Here is a 21,836-nt window from a genome sequence, read left to right as displayed (position 1 = left end):
TTAAATACTAGCTGTTCCCCGCGGCTTCGCACGCTTTTTGTAAGCTTTCCTCGTGTATGAGCACTTCTGGTTCAAATGAATTATATTGTCAACACCGATGTAGAGTTTACCTTGTTGACACTATCAAGAAAATCTGCCAAATGTGTACTGATAGCGAGAGAAAAGAAGAGACCTGGCCCGTGCCGGCGCACAGCTGTGTACTAGTGTGTTGCCGCGCGGTAATTTCAGGCGCTTCTCCCCACAGCCAACCCTGCGAATTGATTATCATAGCAATGGAACAGTGAAACAATAATGGAATTACGAAACAAGGCGCGGCAACATACTAGTAGTAGCGCCTGCAAATTTTAGATAGGCCAGAATCCAGGTCTCTTCTTTTCTCTCGCGATCAGTATGTTTATAGCCATTGTACACGTACATGTACTTAATAATAAAGTGGTCTAACATTCAAGCTATAAGGCCAAACAGAAATTCATTTGAAAGACAAATATCCATAAAAACTTAGCGCCATCATATAGTGTGTGGTTATTATACACAACTCGTAATCTCGTAATTGTAGTTTACAATGTGCAGGCGCTTTGGTAACTTATATATTTTGCAACGCTTTCTGGTGGTGAGTTACATCAATGGGCATAGCATATAAACCTTCTACGTGGAAAGATACATATACATACAAATGTTCATAATGATCGGTCAAATAGTTTCTGAGTCTATAAAGGACAAACACACAAACATTCATATATATATAGATAAATAAATGTATAATACATCCTAATAATATTATAAATGCGAAAGCGCATTTATTTTGCTTTCACGCATAAACCATTCAACCGATTTAAAAATGAAATTTTACATACCAAAAGGTGGAATATAATAAAATACGCCAAAAAACTTAATTTAAGGCAGTATTTAATTCTTACAAGAGCACTGCCTTTTGTTATACCTGGTTAAACTAGCTAAACAAAGTTAAGAAGGCCTAGATCAGTAAAGATTTTCCTTTCAATGCTTTAATTACAACAAATTATGATTATAGCAAAAAGTAATTATGTTAGTCTTACTATAGCCAGATTTTAAACAATAGTGTCAGGATCAAAGAAGGCTTCATGATCGGATAACAAGGCTTTTTCATAACTGTGTAAAATTGCTGCTCCTTTTCCTTTTCTACGACAGGGCACATCAAAACAATGTATGTCCCAGTATATGAGTTTAAGTAAAATGAAGTCTAACGTGACCAGCAGCGTTAACTCCGAGCCGGCATGGTAGGCTGTTCCCCCACCACCACTACTACTACGTCACGAACGGTGGCTGCCTTGTCGTTCAGGCACCGCACCTGCTTGTATTCACGAACTACAACACAAAAGTACGCTTCCTTTGGTAGAACAGTATGATGTTTCATTTGTGACTGAATCAGTAAACTAATGGAAAATATTTGTCTAACATGGAAGCAATTAATTATTTTACTGTGCCATACCGGTAATTTAATACGAATATCCCATTGAACATGCCGTGAAAGTGTTGTGTCAATTTTAATTATGATGGAACAAAACTAAATTTGGTATGGAGATTTGCACTAAATAATGATTTAAGGCAAGTATGAGTTAAATCTATTCTATGATTAGGCCAATTTTGAACCTAATAAAATTTATGCATTTTGTGAAGATAATTTTCTTTAGGTACAGAAAATTGCGTAAAAAGAACAGATGGAACCGTTACCTGCAAAGAAGCAGTTCCAGAATTGAGAAATAGATGGTTTCCTTAATTATTTAAAAATTAACCCAGTTATATGTTGGATACTTAAAACCAAAAAGTAGAAAACGCATAAGAAAAGTCAATCCGAAATTGGCTTTATAAACAAAAGAAGTTAAATGTTCAAACAGGATAAAATATATTACTTTTACGTCGCAACTTTTGATTTTGCCTTGTTGCCATGATCAAGAAATCTGAGTGCATAGGTCATTGTTGATTACACTGATATTTTGCATTTTTTTTATCAATAGTTGATTTTGCCCGTTTCCCAATCAGGAAAATATATATATATATATATATATATATATATATATATATATATACAAGACAGAAACATTTACTAAAACTGTAAATGTTTTTAGAAAAAGTTAAATAATTTTTAACTTTTAACTGAACTTTTTATGACTGTTTTCATAAGTATCATTAAGAATTTATATTATACAATTAATTACAAATTAATTATTTAATCATTGCTTATAGTATTCATTAATTATACAACTTTCGAATCCATGAACAACGTTATAATAATAATATCTAGCTTTGTCATATTTGTATCGTTGCTGAATGGGCTTTCTTAACCTCCGTTATTGTTTCTATCATGGAAATTATTTATCTACTTTAACTTTCGGAAATCTGAATCGCTTTGTTTTTGTAGGTTTTAAACTAAATAAAATATCAAAGAACCATTGTTTCTTATACGTTTAAGGATTCAAGGATAGTATGTCGAGGATCATATAAGAGTGGGTTAAATAACTAGCCAATTATAGTGTTACAATGACAAACTAACTGGATAAAAGGTTATCATGTTATAAGTTCATAAATATTATATACATTTCTAATACTGGAAAATAAAAAAAAATATTTATTTCCAAAATTTCCAATACTGGGATTTACTGGTAATGAAACAAAGCGAATTGTGACTGCTAGCGATTGTCATGAACCGATCCAAGTTAATTAGTCAAAACCACGCAATTGTATTTGTGACAATTCCAATTATATCTGCCTTTGCCGTCCAATCATGACTGCTCTTATAGTAATTCACAATGTTACTTTAGTTTTGAGAGAATCTCAGAAATAATAGTTAATGAGCTCTTTTTCAACAATAAAAAATTAAACAAAAAAAAACAAAATATATAACTTACAGTGGGAGTTTTATGTAAAGAATGAATTTTTATTAAGTAATTGCAATAAAAAGCTGTTACATGTGATGTGTGTGTTAAATGGAATATTTAATTTGATAATTATTGCTTAATATGCAGGTGTTAAAAAGTGGTGTACTGAAATTCAGAATTATATAAGTGGATTGAGTATGTAGCATTTGCTACATATGCATATTAAAATTTTGTTACTAAATATTTTTGGGAGAAAATATTTACGAACATATTTTAGAATTTAAGTATTTCTGTCAAAATATAGGTAAAATAAATAATGTAATTTCTCAAGAAACGATTTGCGGATGTAGGAATAGTACAGTAAGACAGCGGGTTTTCCGGAAGTCGGCTTTGATAACGGTATTACAACAGGGGTTTTTTTTAGTTCATAATTAATTTTTCTGACCTTGTGATTGGATAGTCGGAGACCAATCAAAGCCTTTGGTCATGAATGAGTTGGTTAGTAAAATATCGTATAAAAACATCCAACACTCGCATCTCGGCGTACTATTTTGAGTGGTTTTTGCGGATTAAATTGTTAGTCATAGATTCGTCTACAACACGTGTGGCTAACGAGATCCACCTTTATCTCGTTTCAGTGACTGATACTTTTAAAGAAAGAATATAACAAATAGAGTAGGATAGAGTAAAAATAGTGGAAGGGGGATGGAGAGGAAGAGGGAGAGAAAGAGAGAGGGAGAGAGAGAGGGAAGGAGGGAGATAGGTTTCTATGAACATTGAATCTCGGCGGAGCAAGTACTTTTTGTGGTTCAATGTTTATTGACAATAAATTCGGCTATTGCCATTTATACGAATTTAATATTTAATTATATATATATATATATATATATATATATATATATAGTGTATGTATATAATATGTAACAAAACATTCCAGTGTGTCAAAAGACCTTAAAAGGTATAGATTTTGATACTTTTTAAGTAAGGTGTAATTTTAATTTATCTTGTTATCATAAAATATTTTGTCATTGTACACAGGTTGAAGAAATCATGAAAAAGTAGAGAAAGAGCGCATGATTTCCGATATTGAAATAAGTTAAAGCAAACTACTTTCTTCCAAATAATAAGATGAAATTTTAACTGCTGCAAGGCAGAGAAAAATAATGGGCTTCCTGATAACATTAAAACCCATTATTTACTCTCTCCCAGGTAGTTGATAAATTATTGGACTCCAAGATACCTGATAAAACAAGACACAATCAGAGAAGGGGACTTTTAAAGTTTTAACATTTGTTATTTGTTTCTTAAGTACTCTCTCTTGACAGTACTTCTTGAGTTAGAATAATTTATATTTTGCAATCTATTGGCAAAAACTAAAAGTGATTAATGCTCAGTTTTATTAGAGTAGGCTACTAATGAATGGGCTTGACAGGAAGGCATATGTGTACATACTTCTTCTTCATGGTTTCTTGACTTTCTTAGTAATGTATTTATTCAGTTTCTACTAATCAATCCTCTTGGATTATAAAGCCATAAAAATTGAGTTAGAAAGCCTATCTAACATCAAAATAAGATATTCGGTAACTATGCTTTTCACTGTACAAGATTACTTGTACCCTTTTTATTTCTGATGATTTAGATATTATTAATCTGCGATCAATAGATGACATCATCTCAAAATTTAGATGCTTAAGAGGATTACGTACGATTAACAGCAGAAGTGGAGGTTAAGTAGAGAAAACAGTAAACATTCCACTTAACCCGGAATCACTGCGACGATAGGATAATTCGTTTAACTATGAATACTATGGGTGATTGTGTTTTGTACCAGTACACTGAAACTTTTTCAGTATGAAGACCAAGTATGAGTGTAAATTGTGACAAAAATAAAGTAGTAACAACAAAATTATATAAATAAGGAGAAAGTAGTATACACGGTAATCACGAATTAGTGTATGAGCTGCAGGAAAAACAATGTTGAAACTACACAACATAGGCATACTGTGCATAAGTAAGTCATGTTCATAGGAATACAGACTACGTCAGCTGTATGTACAGCTATAGATGACCTGTAGGAAGGATAATCTTTAAAACCACATAATAATGATAAGTAAGCAATAAGCCGCATACATTTGAATGACGACTATGTCAGTGAATGAGCTATAGGAAGGATTTTCTTAAATAAAACTACACTATTAGGCATAAATAAGCAGTAAGTCGTATACATTAGAATATCGACAATTTCAGTGAATAACCTATAAGAAGGATAATGTTAAAGTCACACAATTATATATAAGTACGCAGTAAGTCGTATATGTTAGAATAACGACTATTTCAGTGAATGAGCCGTAGGAAGGATTTTTTTTTTTTTTTTTTCCTTTGGGATATTGGGGTGGATTCATAGATCCTCACACGTCAACCTGAGCTTATTGTGTGCCCCTTTTGATGTTAGAGGGGGTAAGCCTATCTTCGTGCCCTTAATTAGGCTAAGAAGCTTTTCCCCGATACTAGCATCTGGTTCGTCGCCTGGTTGTTTGTCACCGAAAAGAGCCTTCTCCTTGCTCCCAGTCTCTCTCACAGTCCAGTATTATGTGTTTTGCAGTCTCTTCAGACTTTATTGCAGAGTCTACACTCCGAGGCCTCATTTCGTAAACCTAGAGTGTTTAGGTGTTTCCTGAAGTGGCCGTGTCCAGTGATCAAGGCAATCACTTGCTTAACCCGATCCCTGCCCAGCCCCATCAGCCATCTGGTGAATCCGGAGCTAGAATCGGCAAGCAGTCTTTTGCCGAGTGCTTGTCCTTGGTGACTCTTGCCACCGCACGCGGTGTGTCTTCCTGGACCATTTGTTTTATACTTTGGTAAGCGGCTGACTTGCTTATACCACAAACTCGGTTCTGGACCGATGTATGGCATGCTTGCTCCGCTTTTTGGCAAGCCTGTCGGCGCATTCGTTGCCACCTATGCCTGTGTGGCCCCGGTACCCAACCAAGACGCACACAGTTGCGTGATCCAAGCTTGCAGAGAGTGTTAAAGCACTCCCACACAAGCCTGGATGAAATGCTGTTGGAGTCAAGAGCTTTAAGAGCTGCCTGACTGTCTGACATTTATACAGATGTTCATTCCCTGGTACCCTTCTGGTGAGGCCTAGGTTGGCACAGGCTAAGGATACCATAGATTTCGGCTTGAAATATGGAGCAGTTCCGACCCAAACTGCCGCTAAGGGCAGTTCTAGGGGATTGACTAAACACTCCATATCCAGTTCTACCCTTAATAAGCGAGCCATCCGTGTACCAGACAAAGCTCTTTCTTATTGTTGGGATGTTATCTTGCGATTTTCCACTCATCTCTGGAGTAGAAGTCAACAGAGAATGGCTTATTGAATACGAACTCCGTTCTCATTGTGTCGGAGACCATTTCGAGAATAGCGCTTGGGTTTACAGCTTCAGTGATGGCGCCATTGGCTCGCGTTAGACGCGCCATTCCTTCCACAAGCCAGCAACCATCAGCCGATAAGCTGACTTACGCGCTTCAGCTTTTATATGGACATCAAGAGGTAGAAGTCCTAAAGCCAACCTCGAGGGTCGCTGAGGGACTGCTCCTGAATGCTCCGGTTACAAAGATTTGTGCCAAGCCTTTGTAAGCTTTCAAGCTTGGCTTTGGCAGTTACCTGATTCACCTTTGTCCACCAGACTAATGAACCATAAGTGATTTGAGGCCTTACAACTGCTTTGTAAAGCCATAGTGCTATTGTGGGGTTTTACGCCCCATGAGAATCCTGCAAGTCTCCTGGACGTCATGAGCGCCCACTTTGCTTTGTGCAGGATATATTAAGATGATCATTCCACGTAAGCTATGATCTAGAGTCAGTCCTAAATATTTGACTGTCTTTGACCACTCCAGCTGAGTGGATGCGAGTTTCAGCCTAGAAAGAGACTCTAGGTTCTTTTTCCTAGTGAATGGTACAAACTACTGTCTTAGAGGGATTTACTTTCAGTCCCTCTCCCTGACACCAGTTGTGTACATGTTGAAGGTTGGTATTCATGATATCAACAACAACATTTGTATATTTTCCCTGTACCATAAGGACTATGTTCGTCTGCATATCCTTGGACATAGATTCCGTTGTTAGTAAGGTCCTCAAGTAGACCATCTACTACTAGGTTCCACAGTAGAGGTGACAGGATGCCTCCTTGAGGACATCCCCTTGTGGGTGCGATCACAAGCGATACTTCATTAAGATCGGCCCTGATCCGTCTGGAGCACAGCATGGCCCAAAGCCACCGGCACAGAGCTGGGCTCGAGGCCACGTCGCTGTGCTCCACTTACCATTGCAGTGAATTTGGCATTGTCGAAAGCTCCTTCAATGTCTATGAAGGTGCACAATGCCAATTCCTTGGCGGACAGGCTATCCTCAATCCTACTGACTAGTTGGTGCAGTGCTGATTCACAGGATTTGCCTTGCTGGTATGCATGTTGGTTGCGATGAAGGGGAGTGTCTGAGAGAACTCCCTTTCTCAGGTGCCTCTCCACCAGTCTTTTCTAATGTTTTCAGTAGAAACGAAGATAAACTGATGGGACGAAAAGATTTAGGGACAGAGTAGTCCGCTCTCCCCTTTTTTAGGGATGAAGACCACCTGTTGAGGACGCCAGACTTGTGGTATGTACCCATAGGCTAGGCTCGCCCTGAATAGTTCACATAGAAGGGTAAGGAGATTCTCCGGCCCTTGTTGAAGCAGGGCCGGAAAGATTCCATCCCCTCCTGCAGATTTGAAAGGGGCAAATTTAGAAATTGCCCATTTGGCTTTTAGAGAGAGTGACAATCCTTCTGGCAATGGCCCAGCTACCACGACAAGCTCTTGGCCGTGAGCCTGCCTCGCGGTTACCCAGACGTTCCAGTGTCGTCATTCTCAAAGGATACAGTCAGGGAAGTGAGTCTCAAGGAGAAGTTTTGAGGCTATCACTAGACCCGGAAGTGTGTTGACCTCCCTGGGACCTTAAAGATCCCAAGTGACCGGTTGGACTTGAGGCTAGTAAGCGTTGCAGTCTAGCTGCCGCGCTTAACTCATTTACCTTCTGTGTTAAACTGCCTCCAGGAACTTTGTTTTGCTTTTTTTAATCGCTAGGCTGTATTCTGTAAGAGCTCTATGATAGGACTCCCAGATACGGCTCCTTTTGCATTGATTGTACAGCTTCCTGACATTAGCCCCTTTTGCGAGCGAGGTCCGCAGTCCACCACTTAGTATTGGTTCGACTCTTCCCCCGTCGCAATGGGCAATTGTCGTGGAAGCTATTGATTATAGCATTCTGCAGGTCAGAAGCTATCTGATCTATGTCTGTGAAGCATCGCACCCTTCCGCCTACCGATCCCAACTGTGACTGAAGGTCAGACTTATATCCCAACCAGTCAGTCCTCCTGGGATTGCGATAGAGGACCTCTGCAGCTCATCTTGCAGGTTAAAGCGGATATACCTGTGATCCGATAATGAGGCCTCTTCGCTTACGTGCCACTTATCAACCATTCCAAGTATACCTTGTGTGCAGATTGTTATGTCAATAACTTCTTGTCTAGTTCGTGTTGCGAACGTAGGGCGGTTACCTTTATTACATATAAATAGGTCCCTACTTAGAAGAAATTGTAAAAGTGCCTCACCTCTGGGGTTAGTGTTTGTGCTGCCCCATCCAGCAGAGAGTGAATGGGCGTTGGCGTCACAACCTAGAAGAAGTTGTTGACGTCTGGCTTGTGCTTCTTCCACCAGGAGCTCTAGGTCTCTTGATGGAGGGAGGTTCCCTGGCATCATATGGCAGGTATACGGAGCCTACAATTGTGCTCTGCACTGTGCCTCCATTCTTCCAGGTCAGTGTGCCCACAGTAAGATCTCTGGAGCAGAATTCGTTGAGGGTTAGAAAATCCAAGCCTCTCCTCAACAGGATGCAGGTTCTGACATTCCTTAGAGAGGTGCAGTAAATTTAACTTACCTTTGGTTTCATTTAGGCCCGCCACTCTCCCTTGGTGAAGCCATGGTTCTTGTATCAATGCCAGATTCAAATCCCTCTTGGAGGAAGAACTTGGCAGAAGGCTGCCGAGGCAGCTCTACTGTGCTGGAGGTTTGATTTGTAGAACTCGTGGCATTGTCCTTGACTGTCGAGGAGACAATTGAGACCTGCCAGAGTCCTAAGTTGGCTCTACAGTTGGGAAGCCTTCACAGCCTTGTAGCAGACCTCGTCCAGGAAGCAGACGAATCCGTAACCTTTCGGGTCTGGCTTGGATGGAAGGATTTTCCACTCGTTTACATTTCAGGTTGGGGTTCTGCTTATTAAACATCTCAAGTAACCTTTTCAGGTGTCTTCTTCAGAAGCTTCGGGTGAGCTCTGAAAAACACCCTAGTGGACCTCAAGATGTCCTTACGCAGTCCCACTCTCAGAGAGATGTCATCTCCCAGAGGTTTTATCCTTTTGAATAACTTCTTCCAGCCAACGTTTGGTGTGTTTCGTTGATGCAGGGAAGCAATTAAAACACCTTTCTCTAGGTAGGTGCCCGCAAACGATGGAACGGAACCATCCTCCAGGGGTTGGATTTCTTCCATAATTGCGTCCTCGATGGCTTCTCCTTGCTCTGCACTTAGCTTCGCTTCCGGGTAGCCTTCGAGGGCTATGGCCATTTTTGATTGCTGCGACCTCTCTGTAGGTAGCCTTGGGTGTGGCTACCAGAGGCCTCGGGATCGTGGGCTTCGGGGCTTTTGGGTTTTCCCTCCTAGCCTTCTTTGCGGGTCCCTCCGCGGAGGGCGGGGTGACCAAAGTGCCTCTGGGGCGCCTGGCCGACCCCACCCCCGCCTTGGCACCCGCAGTTGGGCCCGGAGTTGAGACCTCCTGCCGTTCTTGATTCTTTTTCCTCTTCTTTTTTCCCCTCCTCCACTTGGAAGGGTCAAAAGCTTCACCCTTTTCGAGAAGTTTAGCCTTTAGTGCTTCTCTTCTTTTGAGCAGTGGTGAGATTGGGCCTCTTCATTCTAAGGTTGCCGAGTTGCTCTGTGGCATCATCCAGCGTACCTGTAGACTTGGGAGTGCTTGGGCTGTTGAGGAGCTGATCTTCTCTATATCTTGAAGGGATTTTGCTTCCTCAGCGCTTGTGCTGCCTTCCTCAGATGAAGCCTTGCCATGTATTGGGAGCTTCAGTGTGCAATGGAACCTCCTGTGTTCCTAAGGCACTTTGTTGAGGAGAAGGTAGGGATGTTGGCATAACAACCTCTTGAGTTGTGTTGCCAGGTGGTGGTATGTGCGAGGTAGCTTCAGAAACAACAAAATTATGTATAAGCAGTAAGTCACGACTTACTGCTTGTATACATCAGAATAACCGACAATTTCAGTGAATAACCTATAAGAAGGATAATGTTAAAGTTACACAATTATATATAAGTAAGCAGTAAGTCGTATACGTTAGAATAACGACTATTTCAGTGTATGAGCTGTAGGAAGGATAATGTTGAAACAACAAAATTATATATAAGTAAGCAGTAAGTCGTATATGTTAGAATAACGACTATTTCAGTGAATGAGCCGTAGGAAGGATAATGTTGAAACAACAAAATTATGTATAAGCAGTAAGTCACGACTTACTGCTTGTATACATCAGAATAACGACAATATCAGTGAATAACCTATAAGAAGAATAATGTTAAAGTTACACAATTATATATAAGTAAGCAGTAAGTCGTATACGTTAGAATAACGACTATTTCAGTGTATGAGCTGTAGGAAGGATAATGTTGAAGCAACAAAATTATATATAAGTAAGCAGTAAGTCGTATCCGTTAGAATAACGACTATTTCAGTGAATGAGCCGTAGGAAGGATAATGTTGAAACAACAAAATTAAAGTGCAGTAATCAAATAAACATATTTATCTTGAACTATGTACGATTCTAATCCATAAGTTACCAAGCAGTACATGTCTGATAGTGGTGTATGATGGCGACTGAGTATACTTGATATTTTATAGGTTCCAGTAGTTCGTATGATCTGATGAAGTCTTAACCATATCGTCTTCTGTGTCTTCTGAAACATCATAAAACCCTATCACTCTATGCAGTAATAATAAAGGAGTACAAGATTTTATTGTTACCTGGTGTTATTTTAATACATGTACTGTACTTGTATATGTTTATATTTAGGATAAACTTATAAACGTTTACCTGTAATATTAAACAATGTTACGGTCGTAGGTCGAGAAACATTTTTACTTACACGATCGTAAATTTACAGAACCAAACTGTTTCATATTTTATGATATTACTGTTGTTTCACACAGTATAATATTCCGTATAAAAACAAATAATACATTTGTTGAACTTTAATACAATCAATACATTTGGTGAACAGTCATAAATCTATGCCAGATAAAATACACCTAATGAAAAAACAATTCAATTTTACGTATATGGTCTAGTTTTTCCCAGAAAAAGATCCATTATTTATTCTACTGCAAATATTTTATTTATTATACTACAAATATTTTATTTATTGTACTACGGATATTTTAATTATTATACTACAAATATGAGTGGTCCACATAAATCAGAAATCATTGGTGTAATACATTCTTTATTTAGTTTGCTTCAATATGTATCAGCAATGAATGTATTTTTTATAACTCTGTGTGGTTTTATTAAAAGAAATATATTGAACTATCATAGTGATTGCTATAGAGAAAAATTGATGATCTGAATTGAATATTCATGTTCATTTTATATTTTAAATATGGTAGCAATCTTTATATTAATCGTAATAATCACAAATATGTAAATACTCGAAAAAATAGAGATTTAAACGCGGTTCACAGACATTTTGTCAAAACCAATATTCAAATCATTACAAGTAAGTAATATAATTACGTTTGAGAAAAAAATTTGCTTAGAAAAGGTGTATTCAATATTTCAGTCTATAGCTCATTTAAGGCTACATGTGTTATTTTTACACAAGTTGAAGTGTTTGTATTCAATTTGTTTATACACTGATTTATTCTGTGATTTCCTCATTACCATTATGGTTTCCATTACCATAAAACCATTGTAAAATGTTCGCTAATGCTCAGCCACGGAGCGGCATGCACCAACACGGAACTAGATGTGTTGCTTGTAGAAATGAAGCTTGACAGGGGTCTATAGTTCAGTTCGTTGTCGAGGTATTGTAAACACAGACAGGCTGAAGTCAAATTCTCTGACCCCTTGAGTGAGAAATATAGTAACCAAATTGCCGAAGTATCCTAATCCAAAAGTTAATCCAAGAAGTCCAGCCTACTGAAATTAAATGTACGTGATTCTGTATATCTGCGTTAAATGTTATTTAGATAATTAATGGCTTATAGATTATAAATTATTGAACGGTGAATTTATACAATTAATTAATTTTATTTCACTCAAACTTTTATGAACTGTTTGATGTACTGTATATAGTAAAGATAATTCAGCAATATTTCAAAAGAGTTTTTAGTTTTATTATTTTGTATAATTTTATCTAGAAAGTGTTTCCGGCAATTACTCTCACTGTTTATTTTATGTTGTGTACCATTAATATTACACGGCCAAGTAATTTATGATTCCTTACTTGATTCAGTGTTTTAATGATTTTAATTAGTAATGCCGAAACGTTTCTAACTAGTTGCCTAGTATGCACTGGGTACTGTGTGGTATATTGTATTGAATTTTTCTCGTTATTTTCAACCCACAGCTGAGCTACAGGTAAAGACAAATATTAGGTGCGTGTATTAAATCTGATCGAAGATGAATGTTTTATTTAACAATCTGGTAAATTTAAGACTACAGAAGGTAGGGAAGTAAACTCCTCCACTCCCCACTTTTGGAACCACTCACACTTGTCCGCTACCTCTGTTCCGACTTTGGAATTGCGGTTAAACAATAACAAATATATTTAAATATAATCAGTTTCTAAATTGATCACTTTTGTAATTTAATGATAATTTATCCTTTACATGTTCAGAATATTTAAACATGGTTTTTATTGGCACAACAAATTTGATAAATTCTTACTGGCTTATTTTGTGTGTGAAATCTTTGCAATACCTTACACACACCCTATTTAAGAATACAATAGTAATTTCAATTATAAGTTATGCTTCGTTTTAGTATTATTTATTTTTAAGTACATATGCTAATAAATAGTATAAATACTTTTTAATGTAGTTTTTGTGTTATATTCCTTGTAAATATTCTTCGGAATTCTAAACAAGTTTAAAGTGCAATACTTTTTAAAATGGGGCTATAAAACCATTTTAAAAAAAACATAAATTGGCTCTACATTCGTATGTTTTCGGCAGGCACTCATTAAACAAAATTACAAATTCGGATTTGTATTACACAATTTACATCAAAAAGGAAAAGGCGAGGAAAACTGCTCAGATCCAGGTATTTGAAATGAAAATAATAAAATTCCAGTTACTTGATGAGTAAACGTTACAGTCCATGCATCCGCTGACGGTGAGTACATAGAACACATACCCAAACCCACGTAACATTATTTGTGTTTTTATAGAACTCCAATTATTAATCTGTTAAAACTAAAAATTTAGCTTAATACTTATAAATTGTCTGCTCAGGACAAACCCATTTTACTTAATACATTACACTGCAATTCGAAACATCAGAAAAAGTTTTAACTTGAGGAATTTTGAAACACTTTGTGTCTGCCGAGACGACCACCATTTATTGTTCGGTTGTCAGTGGTTGAATATTAAGTGCAGACCTATTTTTGTCTGATTTCGTTAGTTTAAATTTAGTAATTGATGTTTATTTCATAAAGAGCCTGAGTTGTAGTACACCCTTGAGTTTTACTCGTCAAGGACATTGTTAAAGCTCTTTTAAGACATTATTGACTTCGGAAATTTTGGTACCTGTATCATTTAAAAAATACGATAAATACGTATACAAAAGCTTTTTAGTTCTTTTAAGTGACAACGGAGGGATTACACCACACAAGTGGCGTAACAGTTTCGCTGAGGTTGTATGCAAAATTTAAATTCATTAAACTCACTTCATTCTCGGGATGTCGTGCGGACACATCCACAACAGACAAAAGATCATACAAAAATATATTTGTACATCCTTTCAGCAAAAATATAGAATTTTGCAGGCTATCGATTGAAGGACTTTCGCTTAACCAAATTCCATGGCTGTCTATTTCGAAAGGTATTTCATGCGAATCTTAAAACCTACACCTAAAATATTCCTTGAAATACCTTTCCAATTAATTGATACATTTACAATTTTTCATTGAGATAGTTTTTATAGCAGTTTTCAATCTGAACGTGTGAACTACTAACTATCGTTGAGAATAGACTTTAAACTTTAATTTAATAATCTTACAGAAAATTTTCCACATTGCCGAATACAGAAACATGTAAGAAAAATACACAAAAATCGTCGCACATAGCGGAATATTCTTATTGTCAAATATTCACATCTCGTATATACAGTTAAATACGATTATATACTTAAATACATTGTCTTATTGTTGAGTTTTTCAATGCATAATTTTTATTCATAATTTAATAAATAAAAAAGATAGGAAAATAAGAAGCACTTAAATAGACATTTTTATTCACATAAAAATAACGATAACGATAGTCTAATTAGAATTTATTAAAATATCACTTCTCCAAAAATTATACGGTTTTACTCTAATCTTACATACATCATTAAAACCCCAAAGATAACCTGTTACATAAACTTTTTTGCATTGAAAAGGGTAAAAACGTATACAAATTTATCGGTTAACATTTTATTTAGTTTTAAAGTTTAGAGTTGTTTACTATAAGTGTAACAATAGAGGGTTATCTGTCAAACTGTTAAAATTAATATTTATATTTCAACAATTAGTAACATAGTTCCACAGATTTCTTGTATACACAAATTGCTAAATTATTAATTGAAATTCTACGTTTACTGTAATCTTAAAGTAAAAAACATTTGTTTAAACAAGCAAAAATAACATAACCTGCTCTTAAATGGTTTTATAATTGTTATATTAGCCTATGCAACATTTGAAAACTATATTAAATATAACACAAATTATATAACGGTTTGAAGAAGGATATCCATTTATAAGTCACGATCTTGGTTTACAGACCGAGCCGCCACCACAAGCAACATTCAGTTTTAATAGCACCATGGGTGGAACTGTAACCATAGTACATCGTTCAGGGTTTACGGTTTAGCCTTTTTCATCCAGATTTGACACAAATATTGAGTATGCGACAGAAAGTTGTTGATGTATGCTTTTATCAACCCTTCGCGGCCAACAGATCACCGTTAAAATAAGTTTTTGGGCTCATGGAGGTTTTTTAACACATTGTGATATTGTACCGTTATTACAGCACATATTTTGTAATTTATATGGAGCTAATACTTTATAAATTAAACAACTTTTCGGAAATACTTGGTTTATTCCGAAATTCAAGTTCACCCAAAAGTTTACAAAGTTTACAAACTTTTGATTCAATTTTATTCAAAAATCACTCAATCAATCAAATCTAATTAAGAGTCTGATCAAAAGGTACTGAAATTAAAATTAAACTAAAAATGTATACTTCTCCAAAAAATGGTTTAAATTAACAAAACAAAATAAAAGTTCTCTTCTCAAAATACTCAAAATTAATATAACACAAAACTTGATATTTACTTTATCACCAAAATTTAATTCACAAAACTTCAAAAATTTGAATTAAATTTTCAGACTCTGAAAGATGGGAAACTTTGGAAATTTTTAATACAGTATTATAAAATAAAAGATATTAACTATACGCTGGTACGGGACTTACTACTTTGAAGATTATGGAGGCAGATCGGATCTTTAAAACGCACTAAAAATTTTAAATACTTCAAATTGACTTTACCCACGAAAAATAAATTACTCTAAATCCCAACTATTGGGTTAGAGAAAGAACTTCAGCTACTAACTCGACCGCTACACGTACTCCTCAATCGCCAAGACTAGACTGACTGCTCCTCCAGCGAGCCGGGAGGAAACGCATCACCCGATACGTCACTGACCGATCAGCTGATTGCCGGTCCAACTGAACAAACAATGTCCCCGCACCGCGTCTAGTTAATAAGAGCCTACTTCCTACCGCGATTCAGCATAAAGAATTAGAACTATGGTACAATATAAAACTTAGTTTTTGATAGAACATTTGCACAAAATAGTTTTTTAATATAGTTTTGCTCTAAGTTTGCGGATACATACGCGAACTGCCGGTGGGGATTATAACAGTTTGAGAATATATGAAAACGTCCGCTACGAACACTATAACGGATATATTCGCATCCGTCCGCGAAGGGTTAATACTATTTTAGTTACAAGGTGTAGTTGGTTAGTGTCTGGCATAAGACTTCTAGACATGAGTAAAAATTTCTTAGCGGAAAATTAATATACGTATTATTGACATTTATTTTTATTTTTGAAAATGGTATGTCAAGGTCCATGAGAAGGGATAGCTAGCCCTTGTATGAAGGGCAGTCCAGCTCTGTACCAGTGTCCCAGTCTTTTGTATTTTTATGATGTGAAACCTAACAATCCGTTTTGGTATCTCAACTTCAAATGACAAGTAAGCTGGTAATGACGTACTGGCGTAGAAACATGTCCTGAGTGAATATATTTCAATTAAGCTAAATAAATCGACAGTATCCGTAATTAAACTGTCTCACTTTGTTCTTAAACAGCGATTAAATATTAATTAATGTGTTAAGCCATCTGAAATTCCATTTGCTTGTTTCCCATTATTTTACGAAATGCATCTACCTAGCTGACTACCAGATGTTTCTATTATCATAAAGATGCAGGCCTTTCTTTAGTTTCAACATATAGAAAAAAATATTTTCTAGAAATTATTTATAAGGCAATGGGAAATTGCCTACTACTGAGAAATTTTAATTTCTCACCATCTACCTGCCCGTCTGCTCCACAATATTAAAAAAATGAACTGATATATATATATATATATATATATATATATATATATATATATATATATATATACTTGAAATGTGCATAACGCTTAATTTTTATGTGAGTAGTATTAAGTTCGATGATGAAGCTTGTCACTCTATGGGAGTTCTCTGAGTGCTTGCAAATATATTTAGTTTTATGGGTAAAACCATGATGTCAACAAGCAAATGACTGAAGATATAAATTTGTAACAAACTTAGTATATTAATAAGAGATTTTAACACGTGACATATTAACATATTATTTAGTCTAACTATTCCAACACATAACACATCATATCATAGAAATATTTCATGCGAAGACTTCATTTCTAAATATACAAGAATAACCTATACTCGCATCTAACTGACGAGCTCGCCCAATCATGGAATTTGGCTGAGCGTCGCTGAATCACTCAGTAGGCTTACACAATTTATAATTTTGCCAGTACATGTAAAAATTTCTAAAACAATCTGTCAATAATAAAATGAGCCCTGTTACGATACACCTGTCCTTAGTGTGGCGTACTCCTACTTTGTTCTTATTACCTCTTGGTAGTTTCTTAATGGATTTAAATGTAATGTCTAGTCTATGATTACTGATTTATATTTTTTATTATTGGCAAATATTTGTATCGGTTTTATTCAACATCGGAATTGGCTCTTACCTATAACGTATTAACGTAAATCAGATTTAACCATCTGTACTTATATTGGTATTGTCTATATATTTATTTACCGTTGATAATGAAGACACAGAGTTCTGGAGGAAACTGTGAAACTGGCCAAAATCTGTAATGGCATGTAAACTATAGTTGACAAAAGACTAGTTGATGACTTTGAGGGAGGGGGTGCGTTGTCTTTCAAGGAGGGTTTCGAATAAGGATGAATGACCATGCATTCCTGCACTCACAAGGAAATAAAGACTCGGGCTAGAGAACTTGTGCGATTTTATCGAAAGTAAACTAATGTAGAGTCTATTGTGGTTTAGCTGTGCGATGCTCACGGACAATGTAGAAAGGAAAAGTTAAGTAGAGCAAAATAATGATGTGTATGTGCTATTTAAGACTGGAAGATTCCATAAATCTTTAAAACATATGAAAATCCCGTAAAGATAAATAAAATAATATACAAGATAATTATACTACTGAAGGAAACCCTCAAGGGATACAATCTAAGTTCTTACTTATTATAGCAGAGAATCTGCTACAGTGTGAATACAAGTTACTGAAATGTTCAAAGAGACCAGCATCTTGTGAGGAAATCATGACAGATGGTGGTGTAAGTAGAGTTGATTGTTTACGTACGAACTTGATTACCAAAGTACAAGTTGTATCCACTCGAAATTTAAAACCATTATCTAGTGGAGAAATTGTACTAATTTAAGTATTTCAGCTCATAGACTTGGGAATGAAAAAATTTAATATAATTTTGATAAAACACAATATTTTGAACATATTTAAAACCTCCATTCGTAATATCCCCTTGATTAGATCTCTTTGCTTAGTAAAGAACTGGTAGCTGTAAGATGATGATATGATTATTATGGGAAAAAAATAAACTAAAATATTCTTTCTAATTTAGTAGCAAACTGGTGAGTATTCTAGTCCACTACGCCGTGTAATATATAAGTATGTAATTGTTATTCTCATTTTAATTAAATTAATGTTTAATTAACATTTCATTTAAAGAATTTAGTGTAAGAATAAAAACTATGCCTAGTTAAAAAATAGAATGGGCTCTTAATTAGTTAATTACTACTAATAAGATTTAATGAGCAATAAAGATTATTACATTTCAAGTGCTTCATGATTGAATTATGAATTATTTAAATAATTAAAAACTACCTAAAAAAATACTAACTGCAAAGCTTGTTATTAGGACAGGTAGAAAAAGAGATATCTTCGTAAAAATCAAGCCATTATGGTTATCCTTATTATTTAATTATAAAATCTAATATATACTGTATTTTATATTGAATAAGGAAACTAACACATAGAGTTATTTCAAATCTAAAAAATCCAGAAGAAATTTTTATTTCTTGTGTGCACGACGTTCACCTAAGATAAATTTTCATAAAACTGTACTCTTAATACAGTGCATTCAAATTGAAATTTACTTATTCACACAAGGGAACTACAATAGGTTTTTTGCGTGTCAGTCACAAGTTTCAGAGTGATAAAATTAACAATTATAAATATATACATTCTTTTTTATCATATATAAATTGGTATATAACAAAATGTTCGGAATTAGATTGTTGGTGTCATTATCCATTATAGTAAACCCTTCCAGCTAGATGATATAATAGAAGATTTATGAAAACAACAGCATAAGGGGAAGATTTATATATCTTTAGTTGAATTTATTTCTTATATTACAGCTGCAATTAGGAGTAGTAAAAAGATTATAATTGTTGTATATGGAATCCAAGCAATGATAAATCAAAATGCTAGGAAGTATAAGAATACTAGCTGACCGAAAGTGTCTCAAAACCCCGGACAACCCGCAAGGCTGTTTTCTGCAGAACAAATACTCGACTGAGCTCAGATGTAACTAAACCCCCGTAAGATGATGACATCCCAGCTTGGACTTGATAATAGCAATCTATGCTACTCTGTGGAGAAATTAGAAAGACAAAGTAGGGAAAATATTATGGAATTTACATGTTTACAACTTAAGTTGGCATATTTGCCAAGATATTTACAGTGTAAAGATCATTTTTCAGCCATGTTTCTATCGGAAGATAATACCCTAGTTTTAGTCATACTTGATATAACCTTGTGTTCTTCATTCTATTCCAGGAATAAGTGTTCTGAGAAATAACAAATATTCAATAAAATATAATTTAATAACTACAATATATAAGTAACTAATTATTTTTATACAGAAATCTACTGCGAATCGATGAAGTTAATTCTATTTCAGTTTATAAAGTTAATAAAGATTCTGAGTTAAAAAACTTAGCGCATTTGATTCAAACATAAAAGGGTGCTTTTACTCTTCACTTATCTATATTATATATTCAAATTATATGAATGGAATATATGATAAATATTTCCTTGTACTTTTACCTAACAAACTTTCAAAGAACCCATTACTGCAATTTAGCTTTGAGTTTCATAAAAATTGTATTTTTATGGAAAAGTTGTTATGACAAAATTACACAAAAATAAATATATGTCACTCGTACTATTGAAGTATAACAAATTAGCTTTTTTACAAGCTTAATTTAAACAAAATCCCTAGAGGTATTGTATTTTTATTTAGCACATTTCTAAATCACATACAACAAATGAATGTAACACTCCTCATATATATCTTAATTTTTCTGTTTCTGAACTTGATATAACAGTCGGTTTTAAAGTTTAAAGAAATATAGTTTAGTCGTTTGAATCATTAGGTTCTTATCATAAACTGGGTCATAAATTAATGTAGTAATCTAGTACTTTTTAGTCAACCCCGTCTGACATATAGACTGTAGTTACACATAAAAGTAATGTAAATTATTTGTATGTAATATTCTTTTCTTAGTGTGTTTGCAGCATAGAGTTTATATGAGGTTAAGGCACGAAATTCTTAAATGACATTATTGTCCGTAGTAACATTGTCTACGGTGGTATTCAACTTTGTCTCTCTATGTATATTTTTATACGTGACAGAGATTCATTTAAAGAACTTCTTCATCGAGCAAATAAACCAAAGTCTTTTAATAGACAACCAAATTTAAAAGTTTTAATAGAGAAACTTTTCGTTTAAACTGTCAAGAGAAAGGTTTGGAATACAGTTTCTATCCTATAAGCTTCTGTCAAGAACTTCATAGCTCCTGATGTAAGATAAGAGTGGAGGATTCAATTTCCTGCTACACGGCCACTGTTATGTCACTATCAGCTTTGCAGAAATTGATCGTTGTTTTATGTCACCGAAGCTTGTGATATTTTCTACCTTTCCTCTGAGCACTATATATTTATGGCAGTAATATTTATTCTGTATTTTCACTTGTACTTTGCCGTAATTTCCAAGTGAGTTGACTTTATATTAATTTAATATAGAACGGAACTGTTATGCTATTCTTCTTAACGCACAATTGTCGGTCACACCTTTATTTCTTGTTGCTAACTACTTGTATTGAGTGATTAGGCAATATAAACATCATAAATAAAAAATTTTCTTGGATTCAGTTAGCGAAAAGAGGTAGCATCAATATAATAGAAAATTGTATTACAACAAATTCTTAACATGAAGATATCTATTGCGTTTTATGGAGACTTATGTGACCAGTTTATAACAAAAATGGTAAATTGCTACCTTATAGTAAGTAATTAGTTACTTTTCTTAGAAGGTACTGGTTTAGCCACAAACAGTTCTGGATTCTGGAGTATTTTCCATAAAGTTCCATGATAAATGCAATAGGGTTTTCTTAAAAAGCAAAATAGTGGACTAATCAATTAATTAAAATCATTTCTTTAAAGCGTCTTATTACCTGAAGAGGTTTGTGTATTTTTATTTTATTTTAAATAAGTATAGTTTATGAAAATAGTTACAGTTTTTTATAACATTTGAGTAGGTGTTATACATCATAATCATTTAGTATGTCACAGTGTATAGTATTATAGACACAAATTAAAATTAAAATATTGAAAAAATTTAGCGTATTTGTGTGGCTATACTTCATGTTTGGTTACCATCTAGAGTCAATATATTTGTAACCAAAATAAGGTTGTTCGATTTTATGTTATACATTAGCTATCATTAGCTATTTCCTGCCGTATTGTAGCCCATCCGCACGATATCTTAAGGACGAACTGACCAATAGACTAGAGATTTTGCTTGCCATATTTCATATGGCTAGCAGAATCAGTTTCTATAAAAACAACGAATTCAGAGATTTGCCTGAGCATCAGTGATTTTTACATCGATTTTATGGTGAACCATAATGGCAACGAGAACATTGTAGAATAAATAATATTTAAAGAAACAGATTACAATGA

The sequence above is a fragment of the Homalodisca vitripennis genome, chromosome 1 (assembly GCF_021130785.1).
Source record: "Homalodisca vitripennis isolate AUS2020 chromosome 1, UT_GWSS_2.1, whole genome shotgun sequence".
Taxonomy (NCBI): domain Eukaryota; kingdom Metazoa; phylum Arthropoda; class Insecta; order Hemiptera; family Cicadellidae; genus Homalodisca; species Homalodisca vitripennis.
Note: the sequence above shows the minus strand (reverse complement) of the source record.